Raw genomic sequence first — 17,453 nt, 5'->3', positions numbered from 1 at the left:
GGCAGAAAACCAACATTGAATGCCTGTGACCTTCGATCCCTCAGGCGGCACTGCATTAAAAACCGACATCATCCTGTAACGGATATTAACCACATGGGCTCAGGAACACTTCAGAAAACAACTGTCAGTGAACACAGTTCGTCGCTCCGTCTACAAGTGCAAGCTAAAACTCTGCCATGCAAAGCGAAAGCCAGATATCAACAACACCCAGAAACGCCGCCGGCTTCTCTGGGCCCGAGCTCATCTGAGATGGACTGACGCAAAGTGGAAAAGTGTCCTGTGGTCTGACGAGTCCACATTTCAGATTGTTTTTGGAAATCATGGACGTCGTGTCCTCCGGGCCAAAAAGGAAAAGGACTGGCTGGATTGTTTTCAGTGCAAAGTTCAAAAGCCCGCATCTCTGATGGTATGGGGGGGTGTTAGTGCCCATGGCATGGGTAACTTGCACATCTGTGAAGGCACCATTAATGCTGAAAGGTACATACAGGTTTTGGAGCAACATATGCTGCCATCTAAGCGATGTCTCTTTTTTCAGGGACGCCCTGCTTATTTCAGCAAGACAATGCCAAGCCACATTCTGCACATGTTAAAACAGCGTGGCGTCGTAGTAAAAGAGTGCGGGTACTAGACTGGCCTGCCTACAGTCCAGACCTGTCTCCCATTGAAAATGTGTGGCACATTATGAAGTGCAAAATATGACAATGGAGACCCCGGACTGTTGAGCAACTGAAGTTGTACATCAAGCAAGAATGGGAAAGAATTCCACCTACAAAGCTTCAATAATTAGTGTCCTCAGTTCCCAAACGCTTATTGAGTGTTGTTAAAAGGAGAGGTGATGTAACACAGTGGTAAACACGCCCCTGTCCCAACTTCTTTGGAACGTGTTGCAGGCATCAAATTCAAAATGAGTGAATATTTGCAAAAAACAATAAATGATTTGCAAATCATCGTATTCTGTTTTTATTTAGGTTTTACACAATGTCCCAACTTCATTGGAATTGGGGTTGTAAGTAAAATTTTAGGCCCAAAATCATATCTCCAACTATTGTAAAACAATGGCAGCATATTTCAAACCATTTACTGTAATAAAAAACATGGATGTTTTTGAGGCATTAACCTTTTTGGGCATCTGGTTCCAATCACCACCACTGTGAACAATTCTGATACAGTCAATAATGTCAATAATGAATTATTTCATATCTAACCACTCAGAATGAGTTTGTTCACATCTTAGCCACTTAAGTACACAAAGAACAAATAACAAAATATATGAAATTACACTTTAAGACTAATACAAAGACAAACTATTTTGGATGGATGTACTTACCACTTCTCTCAACGAAGATTTTTTAAGGTGGTGGTACAGTGCTGTGAAAAAGTGCCCTCTTCCCAATGTTTCTGTAATTTCATATTTGTCACACTTGAATCTTTCAGATGACATTTAAATTATGATTGAATTTATTAAAGGACGAATGTTGTTCAGCACTACCTGGCCCTGTGTGAAAAAGTAATTGTCCCCTTAGCTTCTAAATCAACTTGGTAATGAAATTCTATTGACTATTGGGTTCACCTTCACCAGCCACACCCAGACATGATCACTGCCAGACTTGCTGAATCTAAACATCACTTAAACAGAACCTGTCTTGCAATGCGATGCAGGCTAGGAGGTCTCAAAAAAGCAGCACATGATACCACATTCAAATACAGATGTGAAGCAAAGTCACTGAAACCTACCAGTCTGAAAAAGGTTACAAAGTCATTGCTAAAGCTCTGGGACTCTAACGAAACACAGTGAGACCTATTATCCACGAATGGAGCAAACTTGGAACAGTGGTGAACATTCCCAGGAATGGCAGGTCTACCAAAATATTACAGAGAGCGCATCAAACGAGCAAAAACGGCAACTGTGCGACGGCTGCAAGGCGCAAACCACTACTGACCAAAAAGAACTCATCTCACATTTTCCAAAAAACATTCAGATGACTCCCAAGACTTTTAGCATAATATTCTGTTGAATGATGAGCCAAAGGTGGAACCTTTTGGAAAACATAGGTCCTGTTACATCTGGGGTAAAGCTAACACCACATTTCCACTATTAGATCATCACACTAACAGTGAAACATGGTGGTGGTAGTGTGATGGTCTGGGGCTGCTTTGCTTTTGCAGCACTTGGATGACTTGTCATAGCTGATTGAACAGTGATGTAAAAGACTTACCACAGGTTATTGCAAACGTTTGATTGCACAAAGGGTGGCACCAGCAGTTTTAGGGAGGCAATTAATTTTTCACATGACTGACATCATCAGAAAATACAGTGATTATTTAAAATCTACATTTTGTGTTTAGTCTTCATCTTAGATTAGAATTATTGATTAAAATTAGCTGGTCTTAATCGTGTACAGGTAAATAACACAGGTGAAATCGGGTGATGGGCAAATGCTTTTTCACAGCACTGTATGTTTGCCTTTGTACTGGGTACGACTCAATATCAGATAAAACAGATAATCTGGGGTGTTGCCCAACCCATGCATTCAATAGCGAGGAATACAAGCAGCCCAGTGAAACACAGCTACTGCATGAACTGGCTTATCTCCTCTAAGGCACACTGTCCACACAGACAGGAGTATGTGCTCAGATAAGACCTGGAGAAGTAAATACAGACACACATAGGCAGGCAGACAGAAAACGTGAGTCATCTGTCGTCCTCTGCCAAGGAAGGGTTTGGAACACACATACACACACATACAAACTCAATTTTTCACGCGAACAGCGAAGACAGGCTACGTGACGTGAGCCTCTCAGCATAACCGATCATTTTCCCTGTGGCCTCTGCAGGAGTCTGTCTGTCATGACTTGCAGCTTGTTTGGCGGCCTTCTTTTTCCACTGAATAACCATTTTATCCCTCGCCTATTCCCTTATTCTTCTCTGGCTCGCAGTATCTGTCATTCAGCAAAGCTTTGCTGGCTTCATTCAGACTCTGTTCTTTTCCCTTTTCTTCTGCTCTCTCCTTTTTTTCAATGGCTGCAGCTGCAGATGTGACCAACAAAAGACACCTCTGTTGTCGTCGAGCTCTTGTTCAAGCACACTGAAACAGCCCAGTGGCGTTTGAGCCGAGTTATAAAGGCCTTTGCTTACTTTTCATTCGTCCGCGGTGATGGAATGAATTCATACTTGCACGGAGCTGAAGCCAAACAAAGACGCTTCCCTCAGTTTTCACGGGAAACTTCAGACTCGGTAGTGAGTCGTTTCAACGTCAGCGAGGTTTGACTCGTGAATGAATAGAATCGTGTGAACCGATTCTCTTTAGTAAACTGGCCAAAACCGTTCACAAGTCCACCTTAATCGAGTGAATGAATGACTTCTAATGTTTGAAAGATATTCTTCGACGGTCGAGCCTGGCAGATTCACCACATTAAAAACGCTGTAACATTAAGAACAAGCCCTTTCTGAATTTGCTTAGCCAACATTTTCTGTCAGCAGACTTCTGCTTTCCATTACACTGCATATTTTCTCTCTGAGGTTGAGAGCTAAGTGCACATTAAGAGACTGACCCCGTTAGCGGCAGAAGTGTAGAAGAAAACGTCTTTCCTATCTGCTTTCCAGGATTTTTTGCTGATCCCGTAACAATTCTTCATTATCCTAATTTTTTTTTAAATTCATTTTTTTGCTTAATTTCTACTCTTTTAAATCTATTTCTTATAATTATTATTTTTTTTATTTCTAGTCTCTTTTTTAAAGGATTTTCATTTGCGTGATATGATCGTTGTATGTTTTCCTTTCTTAAGCATTTTAAATGATAAATGATCACATATGCTATAAACTACACATGTCAATGCTATATAAATAAACTTGTCTTGCCTTTCCTGGCCTCGATCGACAGTCTATGGCTTCAGTAAATATACTGACAGACCTGACCATCAATCTGCACCGCTGCTAGATCAGACAAACTCGAGGAACGTGGACAGCAAAGAAAGTTTTAATAAGTGTACGAGTCAGTGAATCATTCATTCGGACGCTCGATTATTTTAAACGGACAGATCCAAAGCATCGGTTCCTTAAACAGAGTCGAGCCTCCCGTCGCTATCAGAGAGGCGACACCAGCTCCATCAGTGAACCGATGAAGACCACGGCAGACGGTTGCTGTATACAGAAGGTAAAAGAATAAAGTTAAAGCGTATAATCCGTGCCGCCGCCACACCGGAGAGGAAAATGAATCGCTGAATCTGACGTGTTTGAAAGAATCGGCTGAATCGAGTAATTATTTACATCCCTGTTAAACATTAGCCAGTTAGCAGAAAGAGGGCTGAAGAGGATCCGGGCTGGAGAGATTTTGGGGTCGGTGGGTGGGGCGGGGGGAAGGGGGAGAAGGGATAGGGAGGGGCGGGAGTTTATAAAACGTGACATCACTGATCTGGGAGAAATCACGGTTCAGCCTTCGCTTTGGCCCGAGCGCGACCGGGAGCAAAGAAAATGCGTTTTCTCTGATCTTCTGTGTTTCTCCTGCACTGACCGCGGCGCGAGCTCTCTCGGGATTTAACGGTCGCTAGAGCCAGCTGAGAGACCCCTCGGCGCGCGCGGCTCAGATCGGTCGGTTCAGCAGATTCAGAGGCGACTCAAAAACCCCGCGTCTGTCTCCAGCTCCACCGGCTGCTGGGAGGTTTGACTTGGTGGTCCACACACGCCGAGAGGAGCTCAGCTGACGGACGGTAGGAAACCGCTCGGCTCGATGAAGCGTCGTTTTCATCGTGCTAACATTTGTAAATACGACGCGCGGGGCGGCATCATTTAAAATCGCCGGGCGTTCGAAATGTGTTCGGCTTGGCTTCATAACCTAAGCTAACTACCACATGCTCGTTTCCTGACCAAGCTGAAGCCAGGGTCTTATTCCAGTTACTGTTACTGTTACTGCCGCACGGTTTAAGGTGGAACGGGGAAATTCGAACAGGAAGCCGGCGACTGTGGAGCCTGAGCCTCGTCGTTCAAAATGCTTTTGTGTGGATGGGATGAAAGGATGAAAGGGCTGGGCTGGGCTGGGAAGGCTGCTCGTCACAGCAGCTGCTGCATGGGTTGCACGCCCCGCGATGCTGTTCATGTTATTGTAGCGAGCCTCCATTTAAGCTTTAAACCAATTGTTTTTGTGGACAGACGTCCAGGTTTTATTCCCGGGGCGAAATGGCCACAGCTCAAACCTAACAACCGGCGTCACGTCCCACCTTTGTTAGAGCCGCTCCTGAACCAAACGGGTCCAGCCATTGTGTGGCCCTACAAACCAGCACTGAGCGCATCAGGTTACCAAATAAGGAGCTGGCTCGGGGAATATCTCGAACATCGCGCGTTAGTTGCTCCAGTGGCTAAAACAAATTAAAACAGTTCTGAGGTGCCCTGTTATGGTTGGTCGCACATGTTGGGTTTGGACCGTTGTCGTGTTGAATGGACTGTATTTCCTTTGCCCATAAGATCAAATGTAACCCCGTGGTCGATATTTATGCTGATGGACGAGCAGTGCTGTATCCGTCGCCTAAAGCACTTGCACCTCGATAGATGCTGGCGCTAAGTAAGTGGAAGCTGCTGCTCAGTCAGTTAGGAGCTGGACAAACTGTCGGTCATTCCGTTTCCCGGAGACGTTTACCAGACGTGCTCAGAAAATCAATATCATGTAATGGAGCACAGTAGATCCTAATCGCCTGCAGGAGGTGTGGTGTAAACAGCCATGCTAGGCCTCAAGCGGGGTTTCTTCTTTTCAGAAGCTCTGGATAATTTAAGCCAAAGGTGAAAAGACATGTCCCTCAGCTTCATCTCCCATTGGACAGACCTGACTTTGGACTTTAGCTGACCAGCTATACTGAAAGCTCCCTCTTTGTGAAATGTCTTCCTGACGAGGCCTCTCTGTGTTTGCTTGCCCTTATTGCCTCTTAAGGGCTAGACTGCTTTAGTTCAGCTGGAGTCAGATGTTAATGGGTGCCTACAGGTCTAAAGATGAACTTGAATTAGTTTATCGGGTTCATCAAAACTGTTTACACAGCAGAGGTTTAAGTTCATGGCTGTTTCGTCTGCACTGGAAATGACCCTGATCTTCGCACCCAGTAAGTCAAAGAGACCGGAGGCAGCAGTCCAATTAGGGATGAACCTTATGTCCTACATACCAAAACAATTGGAGTGCAACCTACCGGTGCATACAGTTGAAGTTAAATGCAGTTCTCAAATATGTCAAAATCTAAATTGATTTCTGGTATTTGATGTGTTAAACGTCTTGGTTCTATGGAGCTTGAGTTATGCACTACAATATCTTGTATTACGATAAGTGTTTTCTTGAAAGATTGCAGATTAAGGACGGTTGGAAAGGACTGAGGGTTGTGATGGTGATGGTTTAGACAGTCTTTTGAAAACTAGTTTCTTTTGAGTGTTTTTGTTTTTTCAAATTTTTAAAAAATATATTGTTTTAAATACAATTCTCCTGTAAAGCAGGCACTACAGGAAGTAGGTTTTCACTAAACCATTTGGTGTCCAGTGGCAGCTGACATGCTGCTGATCCTATTTGCATTTCCTGGGCTACTTTGCAAGATGTCATATTAACAAATGGGAGATTTAAAAGTGACAACTGCTGCAGCCCACTTGTGAACGTCACAAGTGTTATTTATGACCTGGTGTGCCCTGATTGTCGTGGGGGGTGGGGGGGTCCCACTATGGACCTCTCCACTATGGATTTAAACTTTGGGGGTTATTTTGTTGAACACATTTGCAAATGTAGCTGGCCAACTTTAGCCAGTAGATTAGACAGAAAAAATAGCTTTGCTGTTAGACATTGGTTTAATTCATTCAGCATTTTATGGAATTGGCATAAAGCTTGATCATGCCTGATTGAAACAGCTCAGATATGTTCTTGATGAATTGGCAAAGGTTAGTTGGTAGTTTGTGTGAAATTGCATATTTTAAATTCTCCTTCTGGTCTCTTACTCTACTGAGCCTGATGGACATACTCCTTTTTATTGATTTAAAAAAAAAATTGCTATGTTTTAAGGCCTTACAGTCTTTGAAAGGCTAGAGATGTTTAGTTTGGTAATGTCAATTTCTACGCTGTGGCCTTTCTTAAACCTGATTCATTAAATAATCAAAGCAATTGGTAGGTTACTCTTTTACTTGCTTAGTTAATGGTATACTAATATAATCAGTGCTAAATTTTCCATTATTGTAATAAAATCCTTGAACACAGTTGACTTGATTCCAGAATTGCTCAGTCTAGCTACATCAAAAGCTGCAGAACTTTGATCATGGTGGCTTCTTGTCTTACTGTTTATACCACTTGATGTTTTGACAGTGTGGCCAACCTTGGGCCACTCACTGTGGGCCAGAAAAGCAGTTGCTTTGGGTTATTTTAGACATTCTATTAATGAAAAGCCTTTTGGTCATAATTGCCATTATGCAGTTTGAGTTAACACCACTGTTTCTGGAAGTATTTGCTTCATGGTGCAGTATTCCCGGAGGTTTAAATGAATAATGTCTGTGATTCTGCATTAGCTTGTGTGGGTCTGGCCCTTGAGGCTGCAGTGGTTACATTTGGTGGTGGCCATCGCCGTTGCATGCAGTGAGCTAACGATTTCATCATTCCTTGAGTCACCAGTTTAATGTTTTCCACAGTCTCAGGCTCCTCTGTGGTGTGGGGGTGTGTGCTGGTCTAGATGATCGAACAAATGCTAGTTTTTGTCACTGTTTTGGCTCCGTGGCCCTTTCCCTGTTCTATTGCGGACTCAAGTTGAGTGTCCATCTCGCTTGTGTGGAATTTGGATGTGGCAACATCGCTGTGTCCAAGCAGAAGTTTCACAGAGTTGGAGTCTTGATTGCATCTCCATTTTAGACAAACTTTTGGACTAGTTTTCCCAATCTAAACTGAAAGAAATGTGAGATGTGTTTAACTGCGTAGCCTTTGCCGTGTAGTGATCTGAGTAACAAATGACCAGAACATTTATTGTATGATTCAGACACTAGAAAATGATTAACACACTATATAAAGCACTGCTTCTTCAAGAGTGATTTTTGCTAGAAAAACATAACTGATCTTTCACTTCTTTGTTTTGCTTGCATTTAAAGAAGCACTGTACCCTGTACCTTGTGTTTGAATCCCTTTACAAAATCAGATTGACATTTTTACTATTTAGAGTATATGTAATGTAGGTGCTGTTTATACTGTATTGCTATACTATGTGAAGTGCTGTGCCTCATGTTTAAGGTATTTTATAAAATCAGTTACTTCAACATTCAGGGACACTGCGCAATTAACCAGTCAGGTTCCATCACAGCTTTCGGTGTTGGCTGTAATGTAAAATGTAGGGATTCACTAATATGGGAATTGTGGACAGATGTCAGTATTCAGTATTTATCATGCACATATTTGCAAGTCCTGGCATTGGTGAATAAACACTTCTGAAATGTAGACATTAGCTTTAAATCCACCTGAATTAGAGTTACAGAGAAATGTTTATGTAAAGTTGCAAATGTGGTAAAATGAATTAAATGCCGATCTTTTGGAACAGTAACCCAGTGTCCCCTACTCGTTCTGCTTTTCCAGAGTGCAATAAATGCACCATTAAATATTGTTTTAAATATTGATACTGATCATGTTTAATCCACTATCTAACAACGCCAGTGCATTTATGCTTCCCTAAACATGAATAATTGAACAAAGTGAAAGTTATTCTTTAGTATTTGTAGTCCCTGTTTTGCAGATTTTCTCTGTTGGATCTTATTGCTTGGTATTTACTCTTTGCTCAACCAAACATTTCAACAGCAGCCACTTTACAACTGGTACAAAAGTTTCTTAAGTGAACTGGAGAGGTTTCGGAACCGTAGTGGTAGTTTTTATAGGTGATGTGAAAAGCCAGCATTGGCTTTGAGATAATGATGTCGGCTTTTAGTTGTCAGGAGAGGCCTGGCAGCTGAGCGGCTCAGATCCTGATATGCAAACACGCACACATTGGTGGTGTTTGGCATGTAAGCAGACTCCTCTGCCCTGTTTTAATCCACTTGGGCACGGTCCCTATCTATTACAAACCCTACTGTGTGCTGTACGCAGACCACACTGTGCCAAGTGACTCAACCAGTCACGCCATCCATCATGCACCATCTGCATCTCTCTCTGACTGTGTGTGTGTAACTGATCACTACAGAAAATTGAAGTTTGCAGTATTGGCTTTCTTTGTGTGTGCAATAAAGGGCTGCATCTGCTGCCTGACAACTGAGGCCTGGCTGTCTTTCTGTTTTGCTTTTTTCCATTCGCTTTCTCTGCCTTCTCTTGTCCTGTGTTGCTTTTCCCTGGCTTATTTTTCTCTTTGCCTCTTTTTGCCTTTTTATGTGCTTTAATATCCCTTTTTATTATTTTTATATCCCTCACTACTCTTTTCCATCTCCCATTTTTCTGTCTTTTTTTCCCTCTTTTGTATATAATTTTTCTTCTCCCTCTTTTTCCTTGCACTCTTTCTCTTTGTTGGTATAGATTTCTCTCTGTATCTTGGATCTACTTCTTTTCTCCCTCTCTCTGTTTCAGTGAATTGTCCTTTTGTTTCTTAGTCTCATTCTTTTCTTTCATTTTCTCTTCCCTTTTCTTTTTCTAGTTCTTTCTATTTTTCCTCTCATTCTCTTGTGTGTTTTCTCTCTCTCTCTCTCTCTCTCTCTCTCTCTCTCTCTCTCTCTCTCTCTCTCTCTCTCTCTCTCTCTCTCTCTCTCTCTCTCTCTCTCTCTCTCTCTCTCTCTCTCTCTCTCTCTCTCTCTCTCTCTCTCTCTCTCTCTCTCTCTCTCTCTCCCTCCCCCACCAGCTTGGCACAGTAGAGAAGACAATAGAGTGCGTTTCTCTCTTAATCCTTACAATACACAGACCCCATATCTAACCCTGCAGGGTCATTATGCCCCATTCACACCCCGACCAGCACTAGACACTCTCATACGCACACATGCATGTCTGGTGCTAATCCGACTGGATGGTAGAGACGCTGTCTGCTTCAGCAGGGCTTTCCTGTTTATCTGAGCCTGCGTGAGCAGTTAAAGCTCCCTGTATTCAGCCATCTTCAGCCCCCTTTCACAATTTACACCTTGAATCTTCTTAGTTTATCCACTGTGGTTTAACCTACACAAGCTTAAAGGGCAAATGTCATGGAAAGCTGCATTTTCTTTGCTTGTTTGGAAAAAAACTGTAGTATTCACACATCAGTAGGCTGAAAACATACTGTCCGCTCCATACGTTCGATGTCTGGAAATTAAGCTTTTAGCAGTTTCGCCCTGCCCATTTACATTGAAGTTATAAAATTGTTTCTGTCTGGACTGCTTTTTGAACAAGGCACACTACGAAGCAGCCTGTCAGAATGAGAGTTCATTTACATATGTCCATTTTAAAGGCATTGGGGGGGGGGGTATCTTGAAATTATCTTTGGGGGGGGGGGTTAAATTAGACAAATTTTTCTACAGGTTTTAGTGGGAACGTGTCAGTGAAATCGTAGTAACCAACTCTTTGCTTGAGTTCAGAAACAAGTGATCAGTGATTTGGGCGACGAGGCAGAAAGTCACTGCTGGTGTGAAGACGTGGTTATTCTCCACTGCCCTTTGGCAGTGTTATAGCAACAAATCTGCTTTTTAAATTTACATTTGCTCCAACCCAATAGATGAAAATGCACCCAATTTACACCCAAGTTGCAAGTAAATAACTGAGGTCTGCTAAAATAATCACATGGTTGTTTAATAATCGTGACAGACCTACAGTACAGTGTGTGACCTTTGACTGTACGAGAATGTAATTCTTAACATGCTTGAAATACCTGCTTTATCAACAGATGGCCTCATAATGGAAATGTCAGGCTTTCACTTCCATATATTTAGCATTACAGAACTGAATCTGGACTGGTGGTGTTCTTTCTTTGAACATTTGTGGTTGTAAATGGCAGGTGCTTTATTGAGTGACACTTCTGTCCAAACCCAAGAAGATCCAGGTGCATTTTGTTGGGTGTTTTTAATGAATTAAGACTTTGACCTATATCCACGATCAAATTAATTCTACTGAATCAGTACGCTGGCAACAGTTGCTACTAAAAAATGCATTTGTGGATTTGGAAGGTGACATCCATTCACATGATCCAATTAACTTGACTAATATTGATAAAAAATAATGCAAGTTGATCGTTGACAATGTTGTGTCCAAATCACAGCATTGAATTTTGTCTGTTGTTCATACAGATACTCCTTAATGATTTTCAATTAAAATATCTGTTGCACTGAAATTTTACACCCTCACATGTTCCTAAAATGTTGGCCACTCGTGATTCATTTGTTTTCCTCTGGTTACTGAATACCCACAGAGCTGTAGCTGTAGAAGTTTAGTGTTGCAGAGCAGCCACAGAGGAGCCACAAAATGCCAAACAGTGGCCTCATCCCACACTGCCATGCTGAAGTAGTTCAGACACGCTGTAAGAAGTCCTCCACACCAGGGCTCCATGCCAGCGCTCTGTTCGTCAGGACAGTGATGAATGGCTGGTCATAATGAGAGGGAGAGGGAGGGAGAAGGAGGGGGAATGGAGAGCATGAAAGGTATTAAGGAGGAAAAAGATTTCATCAGGAGGTTGGATCTGTGTGCATGTCCACCAATGTCTGTCTGGGGGCATGGTGAGATTGCAGCCTTTTATGGTTATATGGTGTGAGATGTGTGCACATACACAGCCGCTCTTCCCTTCTCAGATGACTTCTCCATTGCTTGCATTCCTAGTACAAAAGGCTAATATGTAACAGCTAATTTGGTTGCATTTTTGTGCCATAAACATCAATTAGGAATGTCCCGATCGGTTCTGAAATAGCATAGCAACCACCAGAGATGCCATAGTAATCAGTCTCTTGGGATCTTTAGCAACTACCTGGAATACTATAGTAACACCCTAACATCCCCATGAAACACTATTTTTTATTTATATATATTGTACTTGCATGGCAACACCTTAGCAACCATCTGTAAAATTCCTTAAGAAGTACAGTCACTGTTTAATTTTTTTTTTCAGGTAATGCACCATTCTAGTTTTGCTATTTTTTTCCCTATATATGCACTCTTTCCGTATGTATCTTTTAAAAGAAAACAGCCACTTTGTTATTTGTAATGCTGGTGTCAAACTAGCTGATTTTTATTATAGGTGTAATTTGAGTGTGCAGTTATTATATACTTCTCTTTACAATATCAGTGTGAGGAACAGCAGATCAAAGTATTTGTCATGTTATTTTACTGTAGCCCTATAAAGTAATCAGCAGTCCAGCATATCCACCAATGGGGGGGGGGTGTTGGTTGTACTAACTTATTTTCAGTGTGCACTGTATTATCTCCAAAAATCACATTGGATTGGGTATCTACTTGCACTTGGCTCTGTACTGATGTCAAACTTTCCTCAACTTAATATTGAATTGATTAACCAGTTGACAAATCTGTTCATTTATTAAAAAATCATTTATCTTTTAATAAATATACTCTGGTTAACATGAAGCAGCAGCCCTTTCTCTGATCTTTCACTCAGAGCTGTGAATTCCTGTATCTTATGCAGTGAAATTCTCCTTTTCCTTTGCTTAAAATGGAGGGACAGAGGGAAGATGGATTGGTTTGTAGAGCTGGCTCTTATGTCAAGAATGCAGGATGTGGCCAGTGTGCAGCTGCTCAGGAACACCACACACACACAGTACGCAGTCGGATTGTAACTGCTGTTAGTGTAATAGTCATAGGAGATTCAGAACTGGAATGTGAGTGTTTTCACTCAGGACCCGGTAATTGCGTAACTTCGTTTTACATTCCCTTCAGCTTTGCTGTTAAATTTAGCTATTTTTTTCTGTGTTTTTCCACCCACATACCAGCACCACTGCCACTCCTTGTACTCTTAATATTGCTGCTGCTTATGTGTGAATGCATAGAGTCCTTGTCTGTCTTGCCCTACATGTGATATGAAGCTTCTGTTTTCATAAAATATTAATGGTGATCTGTGATACAGGTACACCCAGTAGGAGGGGTCACAGCACACCTCATGTTTGAGGCATATAACTTATAACTTATTACATATAACTTTGACTTATTGATTGTGATTAAAACAATCTTTTGGTGCCTCTGGGCTTTGGGTGCCCAAGGGCTGTCACCCAATATCTTAGCGCTCCATGCAATTTAGAGACGGGAGATTTTTCTTGGACTTGGTCAGAAAGTTGTGGGTCGTCACGCCAGTACTTTAAAAAGTGCTTTATCAAGTGCCTGCTTGCCCTGTGGTTCCAGCTGCCCTGTCCAGTAGGCTGATGAGTTACATTAGGTGTCTGTTTTCATGCAAAAGAATAGGTAGGCTAATAATTTCATATCAATAATAGGTTTCATGTGCAGGATATGACTTGCATGCAGTAATTGACTAGAGAAAGTTCTTAAACCCTTATTTCAGATACTGCTGTCTTCCCATATGCAGCCACCACAATCCCATCCTTCCAATCATACCATTTAGTGGGGGTGCAGTGATTTCACAATATATTTATTGTGGTTGATTTTTGATGCAGATGTAAATGCAACACATTCATTTTGTTAGGGATGCACCAATGTCGATCATCTTCATGTACACATCTGTTGATGATAATACATAAGCATTTGTAAAATGTAGAAATTGGGACTTTAGGATTAGACAAATGTAACATGTAACATTTTTAATTTAATAAATATTCCATTCTTCTGGAGTGCAGTAAATACAATCATGCAAAAGTATGGGTACCCCAGGTGACATTTACATGTCTTGTTGAATTTCTAAGTTAAAAGAAGTACATGATGTGGCCTGTGTAAAAGGTGTCACATTTTTGTTGTATATGGCCCCCCCCCCCCCCCCCCCCCCCCCCCCCCCAAATAAACCCAGAAAATAAGTAAGTTGTGCACTGCAATTTGCAGAAACATGGTATATTTTTGTCCCCCCTTTTTAACTCCTCTACCCTCTGGTATACCTGCATCTATAGCAAATCATGCTTGCCCTCTGTACGCTCCCCCCTCTCACCGGATCACGTGAGATACCTTATACTTCATTTCTGATGTCATCCCACATCCTACACTCTCCAGTAATTATCCTCATTGCATTAATTCTAAAGCACACACACTGTGTGCTTGCACAGTTTAACGGGCATTAAATGTGACCTACTTAGAGACAGATGTTCAGACAGGGAGCAAGAGACTGAAAAAAGGGAAAAGAGATGAAAAACTAGCAGTGAAGATGAGGGATGTAAAAAATGCATCAATAAATTGTGACCCATCAAATTGATTCAGCTGCATTATTAATGTTATTTGATTACTGAAATGATAGAAACACTTATTTTTTTTCTAAAAATACCAACAAAACCTTTTTTCTTTTTTTTTTAATTGTCTGTATTGCACTACACTCTGTTACATTTCTGTGTTAGTAGTTTTTAAGAAGTAATTCTGAATCTGACCAAAATCTCTTTTGAATGGTGGTGAAATGTGAGATTCACTGAATCATTTCCTAAAGACTTGTTATTGAGTTCAATCAGCAAATTCAGAGGTTTACACACCTAGTGAAAGTATCGAGGAGAGTCGGTGTTGAGTAGAGAATGGTCAGGATGATGAATGGAGTACAGAGTGAGAGATGGATGGAAAAGGTGTTCTCTGGTCTAGACATCATTCTGAGCTGGTCTCCTCAGAGACTGAACAGTTTTATGAGGTTGTCAGATCTCTGACCTGCCAAGGAATATTTTTAGGGCTGTTTGGGTTTGAAATGATGAAACCACTCTGTATAAAACTGTGTGTGTGTGTGTGTGTGTGTGTGTACTTCAGAGAGAGTTTCTGTTGTTTCTCTCAGCCCAAACACTCTGCTTTATTCAGTCCAACCAGGTCATAATGTTATAATCCTCCAGCTTGGTAGATCTGTCTGTCAGTCATATCAGACAATAAAATTTATGATTTATGTTTGAGTAGAAGTCCTAGAATTGGTATTATTGGTTAACAGAATACTTAATATGGTGTTAATATCTGCGATTTGTATATTTATTGGACTTTTATTAAAAATGTAAATGTCTGTTTCGGCTAATTCACAGATAGTAGTAGTTCTGGCTGTTCTGGCTCTTAAGTTTCAGCCTTAGATAGCTGATACTACCTTGTTTTGCAATTGGCATGAAAATGAGAAGCAGGCTGTTATTTGTGAAACAGGAGATTTTTGTGTGTGTGTGTGTGTGTGTGTGTGTGTGTGTGTGTGTTTTGAGAGAGATGCAGTAACATTTCTGTCCAAACCAATCAGTCCTGTTGGTCAGGATTCCCTCTTTGATAATCTCCAGTTTTGGTTGGGGCGCTGCCCTGTGACAGCCTTATCTTGGCACTTTCAGCCAGTTATCTAAAGCACAAACCTGCGAACATTGTTCGATGGTCTGTGTGTTTTGGATTGGCATTCTGGAAAACATTCATTTAAAAACTCCAACCCTTACAATACAACCCAAGCAAAAATTTGCTTCTTCGGCATCGGAAATTTCCAGTTAGAATTTGTGTTTGTGAATTACAGGTATTCCAATCATGACACAAATGCAGTGTACAGTGATCTCTATGAGCTGCCCCTATTGATTTATTTTAAATTAAGCCATCCTTCATTGACTCAAGTTATCAAAGCTTAAAAAAAACTGCACAGTAGTCATTTATATTAGCTTGATCATTTTCCAGCCTCTCTTCATCCCTCAGAATTAAATGGTGTTTTTTGACAAACTGTTCTGATTAACTGCCCTATATTGTGCCTCGTTCCATGCACAGTCCAGACTAAGAGTCAGTGGGAGGACGCCTCTAAATGTTTTTTTTTTTTTGTTTTTTTTTCCAAGGTCACCAAAACCATTTGTAAATGGGCTGTTATTGCAGCTTAGTTTATCCTTTCTTGCGTAACGCCCCTACATTAATCAGTATAGTGTTTCCCTGCACAAAAAGCGTGGGCGTGTGCCAGGTACATAAAGCAATACGAAAGCATTAAAACAGTTTTGCCGGCTAAGCCATGAAGTGTTTGCACAGATTTTTGCTTAACAAGTATTTACATTTTTACTCTTTTACTCTGAGGGGCGAAAAAAAAAACAGATTTAACGTAACTGTTGAGCACCATGAAGAAAAATGTAAAGCCCATCCAGCAGGTGGGGAGTAAACTTCATGTGATGAATAACTTATCAAGTCTGGAATAGCCATCTGCCTTTGTTAGATACAGCAAACTGTGAAATATTGTTTTACACTCCAACAAAAAGTTCCAAAATGGAATTGAGGATGGGTGAAACAACTGAAGACTTCTTCCATACAAGCAAATTGAAGATACTGGAGCATGCATGTTAGTATTTACACAGTAAAGAATACTTTTCAGTTGCAAACTTTCAGCAACTACTATGTATGTATGTATGTATGTATGTATGTATGTATGTATGTATGTATGTATGTATGTATGTATGTATGTATGTATGTATGTATGTATGTATGTATGTATGTATGTATGTATGTATGTATGTATGTATGTATGTATGTATGTATGTATGTATGTATGTATTTATTTAGCTTTTAAGGGCCTATAAAACTTATTTAAAAAAAAGCAATAATAATGACACTGCCAATGAGTATTAGTAATAATGACTTTAATTATTGTGGCATCATTATTACTATTGTTAGTTATAAATGAGCAGTAGAAGCAGGTACAGTCTAGGGATGTCATGGGTACTTGGTTAACCATTTCAGGTGATGGTATTCATTCAATACTGAAATTCCTGTTGAGGTAGTTATCACAAAGTCAAGGAAAATACATAACTGCATGCACATCGCTGATGCTGTCCACATTTATTTATTTAAATAAAAAATATGATGTGCTGGGTGTCGGCACTCTTTCACAGTGAACCTCTTTGGAGGCCTCCTCCCTGTCCTGCATATCACCATAGATGCATCAGCATGAAGTGGCTTTTTTTTTTCAGTGCTGTGCAGAGTGATGACCTCACCCGTCATTAACTCTTGCTCTCCTCCCCCCTTTCTTTTAATGTTCCTTCATTTTCTTCCTGCTTCTGCCTGTTCTTCATTCTACCCTCTGTAATGTTGTCTAAAAGAAATTGAATTTCTCCACTTCATTTTCTTTCTCTCTCTCACACACAGGTACACATTGTTCATTCTCTGGCTTGCTGGTCCAGGCCGGTTTTTGAGTCTACACAATAGCGGTGCTGCCCAGGCCATCTGTGTAGCTGTTGATGGGGAGTAGATCTCATAGGGAGGATCGGGGGAGGAAGACAGAAGAAAAAGTAGAAAAGAGAGGAGGGGGGGGGGTCCATGAGGGCAGTGTGGCTAAAGAATGGGAGACTTTTAAAAGGAGAGAGGTCAGTGAGTGCACTGCCCTTGTTTTTTGGAAGCAGGTCCTTCTGTCCTTTTTGTGTTTCTTATTCTCTCAATTTTGTTCACAAGATGTATAGATTGAATGCACTAAGA

General features: G+C 41.1%; 1 protein-coding gene across 2 annotated transcripts in view; it reads left to right on the top strand.

The window, feature by feature from the left end:
- The first annotated feature begins 4,068 nt into the window (after positions 1-4,068).
- The window catches only part of si:ch211-214c7.4 (mucin-17), a 29,407-nt gene continuing 16,022 nt past the window's right edge, over positions 4,069-17,453 (top strand). The window contains exon 1 of one of the 2 annotated variants that reach the window (XM_017699085.2): positions 4,069-4,154. The gene's annotated coding sequence lies outside the window, so the exon portion shown is untranslated. Of the gene's footprint in view, positions 4,155-4,413; positions 4,708-17,453 lie in introns of those variants that run through there. The other variant, XM_017699084.2, reaches the window with a different exon arrangement.

The sequence above is a fragment of the Pygocentrus nattereri genome, chromosome 12 (assembly GCF_015220715.1).
Source record: "Pygocentrus nattereri isolate fPygNat1 chromosome 12, fPygNat1.pri, whole genome shotgun sequence".
Lineage (NCBI taxonomy): Eukaryota > Metazoa > Chordata > Actinopteri > Characiformes > Serrasalmidae > Pygocentrus > Pygocentrus nattereri.
The sequence above is the reverse complement of the archived record's forward strand: the minus strand, read 5'-3'. Positions and strand labels throughout refer to the sequence as shown.